General features: G+C 39.6%; 1 long non-coding RNA gene across 1 annotated transcript in view; it reads left to right on the forward strand.

The window, feature by feature from the left end:
* Nucleotides 1-13,003, forward strand: part of LOC147575636 (uncharacterized) — a 464,128-nt gene that overhangs the window by 347,293 nt on the left and 103,832 nt on the right. The gene's annotated exons all lie outside the window — the stretch shown is intronic.

A 13,003-nucleotide genomic window follows, 5' to 3' on the forward strand; every position in this document is an offset into this window, starting at 1 on the left:
GAGGGAGAGACAAAAGGGGCTCTTCTTTAACTCTGCAAATAGCCCCTGAGTGAATAGGGCCTTCAACAGCTGTGGTTTCACTCTCCTCACCGCTAGGCGAGCTGGGGGTGCTAATTGTGGAGCTGGAGAGCTGTTAAAATCAGACCAGGCCTGTTAAAGGAGACGAGTGACAACACTTAGACCCGCACGTGTGGTTGGGCTGCACGAAAGCTTTATGTCAGAAGAAGTGGAAAGAAAGCAAAGAAGCCATGAGAGAAAGAAGGTAGCTGGTTGGCTGTTCCCCCATCTGTGTGACCTCAGCAACGTGTCCATGTTGTTGTGGTTGTTGTTTTTTCATGTCGATTTATTTTTGAGAGAGACAGAGACAGAGACAGAGTGTGAGCGGGGGAGGGGTAGAGAGAGAGGGAGACACAGAATCCGAAGCAGGCTCCAGGTCTGAGCTGTCAGCACAGAGCCCGATGAGGGGCTCGAACTCGCGAACGGTGGGATCATGCCCTGAGCTGAAAGCAGGAGTCAGATGCTTAACCGACTGAGCCGAGTGGCCCTCCGTATTGTTCTAGCCCCTACACACAATGATAAGGTCATAAAAAGAATCTCATTTATTGAGATTTTACCATGTGCAGGCACTAATATGGGGGTTTAACATACATCATTTCATTCAATCCAGACTCAGAGAGGTTATGTGACTTTCCCAAGGATAAAAAGAAGTGCGTGCACGTGCTTGCGTGATTGTGCCACACGCGCATACACATTACTACTGAATGGCAATCAGGCTTCAAATCCAGTTCTCCCTGACTTCAGAGCCAAAACCTTACCCATTATGCCACACAGTCTCTCAGTTTCAAAGCAGGTCTTTGTAAGAATTTGTGAATTAATAAACTATGGCACTGATGGTCAAGAAATAAAATTTACCAAAGTCACCCAGTTTGGAAATTAAACAGAGAATATTCCCTGGGAGCCAAAGAAAGGGACATACATTGGACATATGGTCACAGATTGAAGTTTTCCGTTTTCTCTCCCTATAATAGCCCTGGCAGACAGCTAATAAGGGAAACATATTGCAGGAGGAATCTTCTCCTCTCTCAAATCACATGGTACAGATTTCTGGTAGCAGCAGAGTTTGCTGAAAACAAATAATAATCTGACAATAGGTAAATTCTGCCCCTCTCATCCCAGTGAGATAAATATACCAAAAGATTTAGGAGTTTATCCTTTTGAGAACTGAGCCTGTTTAAGGAAAAATTGCAGAGGGGGGCATGAAGACAATGAACTATCTTCTTCTGAAACATGTGAGTTCATCAGATGCCACAATTCTCCCTCCATGCTCAGATTGTTCACTTGATGGGATCATTTGAGATTGTTTTGGAAAGATAGATGATCATTCCTACCATCTGTATGAGGGTAGACAGGGCACTATTACATCTTCATAAAACTTCCAACAAGAAAATATCCGAGCTAGCCTAAGCAAAGGAAATTACCTTTGAATGTAAACAATGGGAAAACCATTCCTGACAATAGAAAAACTCCAGGCCCCTGCAATCCTTTTGCCCCTCCGTTTTCTTTAATTTACATCAGGGTAAAAAGGTAAAAAGATGGAAAGCACAACTCCTTTGAGTGGTATCGAATCTGCAATACCTCTTTACAAGCTGTCTAACCGGTGGTGAGTTCAGACATTTCAGCCTCTTTGGTATTCCTCGCCGAGGAAAGACCAGAACAGGCCGATGTTTTTGCTTGATTCCGTTGGATCTACATGCTAACTCTGCTGCTGAGAAATTAGCAGGCATCATATGAACACCTCTCCCTGACTATTCTGTTCTTCTGTAGGCAGTTTCTTCTTTGAACCAGCGCCCTGTGAGTGCTTCTGTAGTGTTTAGCAAAGCATCTAAAACATAATTCAAAAGCATCAAAGGGTGTGTATAATTTTACTTGCAAAAAGTGAATTTGAACATATTCTAAGTTAAGTTTTAAAATATCACTCTCTCTGTCTCTCAAAAAGTTAAGCTAAGTTACCATATAACCTAGCATTTCCACTCAAAGGTACGTGCCCAAGAGAAGTGACAACAGATGTTCGCACAAAAACTCGTACACAAATAGTTATGGCAGCATTATTTACAATAGCCCCGGAGTGGAAGCAACCCAAATGTCCATAACAGATGAATGGATAAACAAAGTGTGATATGTCCATACAACAGACTACTATTCAGTAATAAAAAAGAATAAAGTACTGATAAATGCTCAGCGTGAATGAACCTTGAAAACATTATGCCAAGTGCAACAAGCTGGACACAAAAGGCCATATACTGTATCATTTCATTTATAAGACATATCCAGAATTGGCAAAACTATAGAGATAGACAGTCGATTAGTGGTTGCCTGGGGCTGGAGGGGTTGGGGAGTGACTACCAGTGGGTCCTGGATTTCTTTTAACGGGTGATGTATATGTCAGTGGTGTGGTGACAGTTGCACAGTTTGTGAATATATTAAAAATTACTGAGCTGTGCACGTCAAAAGGGTAAATTTGGTGGTAGGTAAATAATATCTCAATTTTTAAATAGTTGGTGGGAAAAAAGATAAAAATATCACCCACATCATAGAGATTTACATGGAACATACACGCCTGTGAGCCACAACGAAGCACAGCCCTTGACCATGGGACTTATATCCTCCACTCACATCCCTCAATGCGACGGTGTTAAGAACCTTAACTGAGGTTAAGAACGTAATCTCTGAAGCCAGATTGCATGGGTTCAAACCCTGGAGCTGGTACCTGCCAGCTGTGTGAGCAAAATCTTAACTTCCTTGTAGTTTGGCTTCCTTGACTGCAAAATGGAGACTCTAATCATAGCAGACTGGCGGAGTTACCATGACAATTAAGTTAGCTAATGCATGAATAGTGCGGTTTTATCTATCTCCGTCATCTCGAATGTCACCAGGGAAACTATGTGGTGACCTATTTTCTAGAGTGCTTGCAACCTTGATTACACAGTCAGCATTTGCTTCTTGATCACACATTATTGATGGTACATAGTTAATTTTATTTAGGAACCATGTAACAAATGCATTGAATAGTGCAAAATATTGAAATAGTGCAAATGCATTGAATAGTGCAAAAAAAATATTTTATTTATGTACCATATAACCTAGTTACGAAGTATTTGAAAGTAAGAACCTACATCCATCCTTCATCCTTTCCACTTGTTTTTTCATTCCCCAGCATCCAGCCCAGCACCAGCTCGTGGTCAGCCCTTCGGAGGTACTGGCTTACTGTTTCCCCAGGGCCTGGGTCACTGGCTGCTTTCTCCTAGGACTGGTATTATGGTATGAGGTATAGTCCCACCACAGACCACTAAAAGATCGCTAATCTGACTATAGAATGAATTACAGGAATTTATATTACCCTGGTAGCCACATCTTGGGAGTACACCTTAACTTCTGCCCCCAAGGTGCTATAGCTGAAGTTTCTACACTGTTCTGGGTCTAAAGAGCTGCTTGATGGTGCCTAGAGACTGTGGATCATGGAGCTGGCTACATTAGTTATTATTTGGGAGCTGAAGTTTCTTCAGTGTCACCAAGGCCCGCAGCTGGGAACAACAATGTAAACTGGAGAATAACAAACCCAGCGTTGGGCAAAAGGCTCGCAGGAGAAACGTCCAAGCAAGACCAAGAAACGCGCATGCATGTGTGCACAGAGCGGTCCCTAACGCGATCCTGGAGACTCAACTGTTCAACAGCTGTCCTTCTTTCAGTCTCTTGGCCAAGATGGGCTTTAAACATCAAGACAGCCTTTAAAGGATTGGTGAATACTTTCTAAAAGACAAAACTTTTTGGTTTTAACTGCACTCCAAGAGACTCCGATGGTTTCCTCAACTCTGTTTTCTTCGTTAGGGTATCGTGCTTGTTAATCTTTCTCTCCTTGCTCATTTTATTTTTTTAATATTTAAAAATGTTTTTATCTATTTTTGAGAGAGAGAGAGAGATTGTGTGTGAGCAAGGTAGGGGCGGGGGGCGGGGGGACAGAAGATGCGAAGCAGGCTCTGTGCCGACAGTGCTGAGCCCCACGTGGGGCTCGAACTCAACAACTGTGAGATCATGACCTGAGCTGAAGTTGGTTGCTCAACCGACTGAGCCACCCAGGTGCCTCTTCTTGCTCATTTTATTATCAAATTCAATTCAGATGTCATTTCCTGTTTATTGTAGAACATAAAGGGATGCTTGGGAAATACCATGATCAGGTATTTTGTGATAGTTCTTCAATGTCTTGGTGAGTCCTTAAGACGGACTGCTGGTGGGGTCTTCCCCAGCCCATTTATACTCCAAAAATGTCCTGAAATGTCCCTGCTCCCAAGAGCAGACAGCTTATGAGAAAGTTTTCTGAAGGGCAAAACCCAAGACCATAAGATGTACACATTTAGAATTCCTCTCTTTAAATTGTGTTTGGAATGCTTTGGAGATACTCTTGCTTACCTTTTTGTCCTAGACTCTGAATTCTCTATGGGTGAAAACTGCCACAGTACACGGAGGATGACTGGGGTGTGGGAGGTGCTGACTTGAAGAAAACTGGGCCAATGAGGAGATGGTCCCCGGATGTGTTCTGTGATCTTCATGGAAAAGTCTGTAAGGGATCATGAAGGGACTTCTCTCTCCACTACTATAAGACAGTGGTGCTTCTTCAGTTTTCTGGCCCTAATTAGCAATAACTAATTAATGCTCAACCACCTTGGTGGGTATTGGGAGAGAAGAAACTGAACTAGACAATGAAATGGTTGTCAACTGCCCCCTCCCCATGCCTTGGGCCCTGGAAGAGTTGGAATGGGATTATGTCCAAAGTTTTCCCTGGCTTCCTGCTGCTCCCTGTGAACCACTGTTCCTACTTCCTGTATGGCAGCTTTGGTACAAGTCCTACTATCTCATTCAAGTCTATAATCAAGTTCTGGAGGGGAAAAACATGGCTTTAATATTTCTCTCTATTTGCTCTCATGTCAAGCCAGGAGCACTGAAGCACCAGCACTCCTCAGGAAAACATCCTTTTGCCTCATAACCGAGAGCACATTTGGTATGCTAGCCTTCTCCTCCTTGTTTGTTTTCAGGATAGTGATAAAAGGATGGAAAAAGCATCAGGGAAAATCAGTAACTTTCAGTAATATTTCAATACATCTGCAAAGGGCAAACAGTTTAGAGTTTCTCCTGCCCTGTCTGAAGTTGGAAACTCTCACCACAGTGGGAAGCACAGCTATTTTGACTTGGCAAAGCAAACCAAACAGCACGCACCTGCAACTGTACGTCTCTGACGTGAATAGCTGTGGCCAGAGGGTCAGTCTGTTCTCAGTTTTTCATCCAGAAACCACATTCTGCAAATGGAGAGAAAACCACTGTTGGATTAAAGGAAATCCTTGCCATGGAGACTAAGCATACAACTTTAATTAACTCATCATTTTCTAATTAGCATCCCCCGAGCCCTGTGCATGGGCAGCTTATGTTGCAGAATGTGCCATCAAATTTTTCCAAACAGTTCCATAAAATAAAGTTTTGCTTTTGTAAACATTTATTTCAGAAAGTTTGGAAAACGCAGAAAAAATTTTTAAAGAGCTGAAAACCCCAAAACTCATCATTCATATCAAGTCATCTAATCTTTGGTGTATTTTTTTTCAGTCCTTATATATGTTTTACATTTTGTATTTTATACGTGGTGGAGACTGTATCATCTATAGAAGTTCTGGCCTTTTATTTAATATTTTATATTAAGTATTTTATTCTTTAGTACAAACTTCATAAACATCACTGTTAATATCTGCATAGTATGCTGAATACAGGTGTTATAATTTATTGATTATTCCATTATTGTTGAATGATTCCATATTTTCCAAAATTATCTCAAAATTTTGCTATCATAAAAATGCTGCCAGGGGCGCCTGGGTGGCTCAGTCAGTTGAGTGTCCGACTTCAGCTCAGGTCATGATCTCATAGTCCATGGGTTCGAGCCCCACATTGGGCTCTGTGCTGACAGCTCAGAGCCTGGAGTCTGCTTCAGATTCTGTGTCTCCCTCTCTCTCTGCCCCTCCCCTGATTATGCTCTGTCTCTCTCTGTCTCAAAAATAAATAAAAACATTAAAAATTTTTTTAAAAATGCTGCCATTAATTCATTGTGTATACAGCTTTGATATCTGTATTAAGAATTATTTTCTTAAGAAGGATTCTCAGAAGGAAATTCTAATGTGGGAACTCATATATTAGCTTCTGATGCAAAATACCAAATTGATTTCTAAAATTTGCACTCTGCTATCTAGAATGAAATAGTGCTTTAATTAATAAATAACCCCTTGACTCTTACCTAACTGGGCAGAGGGAGAGAGAGAGAGAGAGAGAGAGAATCTCAAGCAGGCTCTATGCTCAGCCCAGAGCCAGATGCAGAGCTCAATGCCATGACCCTGGAATCATGACCTGAGGTGAAATCAAGAGTAGGACATTCAACCAACGGAGCCACACAGATGTTTCTATAAATGATCTCTTTTAGTTCTTTGCCTATTTTTATTTCAGGATCTGTTTTCTTATCAGTTTATATGAGCTCTTTTTATTTACATAAAATACCAACCTCTTGCTCGGCATGTTTGCTGGAAATAATATTTCTACTTTATTGCTTTTCTGTCCATTATAGTTATGTTTTGAGATGCAGAAATATAATATTTTAGTAGTCATATTATTGATCTTTTCCTTGGTGATTTTTTTTTCTACTGATCAAATACTTAGAAATTTCTCACTCCAGAAATTTTATAAGTATTCATCTCTACTTTCGTTTAGATTTTCTATGTTTTGAAAATTTTCATCTCCTTAATGTATCTGAAATTTATTTTAATGGATGGTGGACAATATAAATAAACTAGATCTCACATTACCTGTCCTGAAAGTATCTAACCAAATTCCACATTACTTATCAAGTTAATACATCTCTTTTTCTCTGGATGCACCGTTATCCTTATGAAACTAGTGCTCTATCAAGGTTTTGTTTTTTTTTTTTTTTTACCCAATTTCTATTTTGTTTTGTTAGCGTGCTTGTAATTTTTTTTAAATGCTATGTTTTATACTTACATAATTTTGTAATATACTTCAGACTCTGGTGGGGGTAAGTTCTTACCTTTGTCAAAAATTTCTCAACTGGCACCTGGGTGGCTCAGTCAGTTAAACGTCTAACTCTTGATTTTGGCTCAGATCATGATCTCGTGTGTCATGGGATCAAGTTCTACATCAGGCTCCATGCTATGCATGGAACCTGCTTGAGATTCTCTCTCTCCTTCTCTCTCTGCTCCTCCCCGTGTGCTCTCTCTCTCAAAATAAATAAATAAACATTAAAAAATGTTCTTAACTGTTATACCTGTTTATATTCCAGGTAAACTTTGGAATTATCCTGTTCCCAAAATTCCTGATTTTAATCATTATTTTAATTATTTTTTAATTATGACTGTATTCAACTGAAGAGTTTCATGTGGACTAATTTCCTCATCAAAAAACGTGGCTCACAGCACATATTCCTTTTTCAGAAACATTATCACCTTGGATTACTTATTGTTTTTAAACGCATAGGTGGTTGACTATTCTTGTTTTTTTAAATGCAATGAAATGGGAAAACTTCATGCCAGTCCCTTCCTCTCTGGAAGGTTATTTGGGTCAGTTTAAAAATTTTACTACAATAAAAAGCCGTGATGCCAAAATAAATCTGTGATGATATCTTTGCACTTATTTGCAAGTATTTCTCTGGGATAACCTCCTAGAGTGCTGGTGAAATGGAATTCATAATTTTAATTTTGATAGTTTCTGCCAAATTGTCCTTGAATAAGACTATGCCAACTTATGCTCCTATTAACAGTGAATAAGAAATTCTGTTTTCTCACACTGGATGTTACGGAAATTTAAAATATTTGCCAGTCTGGTGAAAAATACAATCTCAGTGTTGTTTTAATTCATATTTCCCTAATTACTAGGGAAGTGGAACGTATTTTCTGATGTATGTGACCATTTGCACTTCTTTTTTTTTGAATTGCCTCTTCAACTTCATTTTTAATTTTAAGTTGTGCTTATTTTATTTATCTCTTTATATATTGCATATATTAAGCCTTCATCTGTTACATATTTTGCAGATATTTTCTCTTAATCTTTTCCTTGTCTTTTAATATTGTTTTACCATCTTTCTCAGTAGAGGAGTTATTCATTTTCATATGGTGAAATCTGTCATAATTTTAATTTTTGTTTTCTGATTTTCCTCCAGGTTTTCCTTTTTTTTGTTTTTTTAAGTTTATTTATTTATTTTGAGAGAGAGAGAGAGCACACGTAAGGGAGGGGCAGAAAGAAAGGGAGAGAGAGAATCCCAAGCAGGCTCCATGCTGTAAGCATGGAGCCCAACTTGGGGCTCAAATCCATGAACTGTGAGATCATGACCTGAGCCAAAATCAAGAGTCAGAGGCTTAACCGACCGAGCTACCCAGTTGCCCCCCCCCCCCAGTTCTCTATTTCATAATTTTATAGGTTAAAAATGTTTTAACATTTAATCTATGTATAACCCAACTTTTATTTTATGTATTTATTTATTTTTTAATTTTTTTTAACATTTATTCATTTTTGAGAGTGAGAGAGACAGAGCATGAGTGGGGGGAGGGGCAGAGAGAGAGGGAGACACAGAATCCAAAGCAGGCTCAAGGCTCTGAGCTGTCAGCACAGGGCCCGACGTGGGGCTTGAACTCATGGACTGTGAGATCATGACCTGAGCTGAAGTCGGCTGCTTAACCGACTGGGCCACCCAGGCGCCCGAAACATAGCTTTTATATGTGGCGTGAGGAAGAAGTCTAGGTTTATTTATTCTTTCTGAGTATCCATTTGTCTCAGTTCCAGTAAGTGAGTAGCGTGTCCCCCTTAGGAAGTGTCTCCATTACCACGTGCTAAAAATCATGCGTGCGTGTGTATGTATAACACATATATATTCTTAGACTTTATTTTCTCCAAGATCTTTTTGTCTATTCTTGTATTAATGTGACATAGTGTTAATTATCAAGTTAATCATTAAAATAGTTACTTATAATAATCAAAATAATTATAATAGAAATAAGTATAATTTAAAACTGTAAGGTAATATTAATTACTGTATATAATATTTTGATAACTTATAAGAAATGCCCCTTTTAACTGTTAGTTTTTGAAAATTTCACACCCAATCTTGTACTTTCTCTCCCAAATTAGATTGTAGGACTCCTTTACAACTAGTTTTTGGGGCGATTTTGATTGGGGTTATTTTGGACTTTCATGTTAATGTGAGGAAAATTGATCTCTTTATAATACTGTGTCTTCCAGTCAAGACACATAGGATGACTGTTCCTTCACTCTGGCCATTTTCATGTTCCTGCAATAAGGGTTTATACTTCTCTTTATATAGCTCTGCGTACTTCTTATTAGATTTATTTCTAGGTATTTTAAAGTTCTGTTGTTGGGGCGCCTGGGTGGCGCAGTCGGTTAAGCGTCCGACTTCAGCCAGGTCAAGATCTCACGGTCCGTGAGTTCGAGCCCTGCGTCGGGCTCTGGGCTGATGGCTCAGAGCCTGGAGCCTGTTTCCGATTCTGTGTCTCCCTCTCTCTCTGCCCCTCCCCCGTTCATGCTCTGTCTCTCTCTGTCCCAAAAATAAATAAACGTTGAAAAAAAAAATTAAAAAAAAATAAAGTTCTGTTGTGATAACACATTGCATATAAAAATTGTTTACTGCATATGTAGAGATGCTTACATATGGACCTTTCATTACATTTGGGGAGGAACTTCAAATAGTTTTACAGTTAATTCTAAACTTTTGATAGACATTTGAAGACAATGACAATTGTTGGTTTTTATAGTTTTCCTTCTGGGATGTCCAGGTATGCAGCAGCACTTTTTTTTTTAATGTATCTTATTAGTTTTTCGTCTTTCTATTTCCTTGGGCAAGCCAGGGTTCTTTGGTGTCCACATTCTGTTATTTTAAGTAGAAACTCATTCACAGGCTCAAAGGGAAGGCTGGAGATGAAGTCAGGACTAGGCTGAGGTAAGTGAAGCAGTTTCCTTAGATGCCAAATTTAAGGTGATGCTAAAAATTTCAGTAATCAAGTAATCAAGATAAATAATATTTTCATGCAATTAAAAAGAATTTAAATCCATGATGAACAAAATACAAAACATTTAAATAAAGATAGCCTTAGTATGTAGAGGCAGGCTCTGGAAAAGCCAGGAACCAGGCAAACATAGAGACCGCAGTAGCAGTTTCCAATGACAGCCTTACATTGACTGCCAATGGAATGAGTAAACTTGGAGAGAGACTGACATCCTTGACCAAAGGGAGGGTAGTGAACTTCCACTGTCTGTCAGAGATTCCACATAATGGGGGAAAGGTGATTCTCCAAAAGGAAACAAGGGTAGTGTTGCCAAAACAACAGTTGTCTACCATATTACAGCCCCAGAGTGCACTGTTCTTACATTGACCTTATCTTCAGCTAAAACCTCAGACATTCACATGTTAGGGCCACACCTCCCATGAGGTCATGTCCCAATGTGCCAGTCCTCCTTTACTTCCTGCTATACTGTCTACTCAAAGCTGCAATCCTCATATGGATATAGCATAAAAGATAGTATTGGAGAAATTTTGGTGGCTTCAAAAAGCACTGTCCGTTGGCAAGGGAATGGCAACCTGGGTTCTGCTTTGAACAAACCCTGTGGGTCTGTACTTGGGAAAGGACCTTATAGAAAGACCATAATCTCTTCCTTCCTGAATGGGTTGTTCTGCATTGGGAGAAAAAGTATGTTTTGACCATTCATTGTTTTAGGTCCATAGGCCTTGTTAGGCTAGTGAGAATTCTTCTCAAAAGAATTGACTACTTAACCTTAATGTTTAGTCATGTGATTATCTTCATAGATACTGTAATGAACATTTAAATAAATTACATTTACTATAATTATCGATAAGTTAGGTTCTACACCTACCATCTTTCTATTTGTTTTCTATGTATTTTATATCTTTTCTGCTCAGCCATTCCTGTATTACTGCCTTCCTTTGGTTAAATGGATATTCTCAATAAGTTAATTACCTTATTGTTTCTTTTGCTATATATTTTTTCTTATTTTCTTAGTGGTTGTCGCAGAGATTACAATTCGCATTTTAACATAATATAGGTTGGATTAATACTTTTTTCCAATAGTATGTAAAATTTTGTTCAGGACTCCACTGTGATTCCCTATAAGGGTCCCTTGTTTCTGATGAATTGCTTTTCTCATGTTTCTTCCAAGACATTTTCTTTTTCTTTTAACAGTTTGTGAGTTGTCCAGGTGTGACTCTTCGGATTTATCTTACTTTACATTCGTTGTGCTTCTCAAATGTGAAGTTTAATGTGTTTCCTCCAGCCAGGAATCTGGGACTATTGTTTCCTCAAGTATTATTTTTGTCTCCTGTTTTTTTTTTTTTTTCTTGTCCTTCTAAGACTACCTCGATGTGTACATTGGTATGCTGGATGATGGCCTGCTGGTCTCTGAGAGTCTGGTTATTGTTCTTCATTCTTTCTTCTTTCTGTTCCTTGGACTGAAGAATCTCCATTGTCTTATCTTCAGGTTTGCTGACTGTTGTCCTCTGCCAGCTCTGTTCTGCAATTGAGCCCCCTCAGTGAAGTTTTTATTTCAGTTATTGTGCTTTTTTACTCTATGATTTCATTCGGTTCTCTTTGTATAGTTTCTCATTGTTCATAATCTCCACATGGTGAGACATCATTCTCATACTACTTTTCTTTAGACATGATTTACTTTAGTTCTTTGAAAATATTTATAATATCTGATTTAAACTCTTGTCTAATAAGTTCCTCAGGGAACTTACCCACAAGCTTCTATTGACTGAATGTTTTTCTGTGTAAGGGCCATACTTTCTTATTTTTGTGTGTGCCTTGTGGGGTTGTTGTTATCGTTGTTGCAAAATGGACACTTTAATTAATTTAAAGTGGGTATTCTTAAAATCTGCCCCCATCTCTATCTCTCCCTGACCCCCACTGAGGTGTGATGTTGTTGCAACTGCTCTTTGTTGTTTAGTAAATTCCCTGGGCTCATTCTGTAAAGTGTGTATTCTTTTTTTATGTCGGGCCACTGAATTCTCTGCTTGGTTAGCTTAGTGGTCAGCTAATGATTAGACAGAATTATTTTAAGGTTTATGTATTTATTTTGAGAGAGAGAGAGAGAGAGAGTGAGAACCAGTGGGGGAGGGGCCGAGCAAGGGGGGTGGGGCAAAGGATCCAAAGCATGCTCTGTGCTGACTGCAGAGGGCCCTACATGGTGCTCGAACTCACAAACTGTGAGATCATTACCTGAGCCCAAGCCAGACGCTGAACCAACTGAGCCACCCAGGCATCCCTAGGCAGAAATTTTTTTAAGTGTCTTCAACCAAGAATTCTCCCAGCCTTTGCCAGTGGATTCTCTGTGTGTTGGGGCACACCTTTGGTGTTCTGGCAGTTCACAACACTGCCTTAGCCTTCACTTCCTGCTTGTTCAGAGCCTCACGGTTAACCCAACATGAGAGATTAGAGTCATCTCAAGTCTTCCTTGGGCATTCACAGAGCCCTGCACCTGTGTGGGCCTTTCTAGATTCTCAGGGATATATTGGAACTTTTCAAGGTTCTGTAAGAACATCTTATTCCCCATATTTTCCTTTCACATTTTTTTGGTCAGCCTCTTATTTTCCCCAGCTGTTATGCTGCCTCAGGCAGCTGCTTGTTTTTGACAAATACCCTGGGGATAGTATTGTTCTCACTAAGGGAGATCAGAATTAGGTCAAATGAAGACAAGCCTTCAGAACAGGGTTTTTCTAGGGAGCTGCCAGACAGGCCAAGTAGTGACAAATATGGGAATGAGCTTTTTGGGAAGCTCCAAACCTGTTCTGCCCACCTTCAGTAACTGCTCGGCTGCTGGCCGTGACAGCTATCCCAGTTGGTCATTCTCAAATCTACCTTGGATCCGAGTTGAAGGAGAT

This window comes from Puma concolor, chromosome D3, assembly GCF_028749965.1.
Source record: "Puma concolor isolate L17-30 chromosome D3, mPumCon1.1.hap2, whole genome shotgun sequence".
Lineage (NCBI taxonomy): Eukaryota > Metazoa > Chordata > Mammalia > Carnivora > Felidae > Puma > Puma concolor.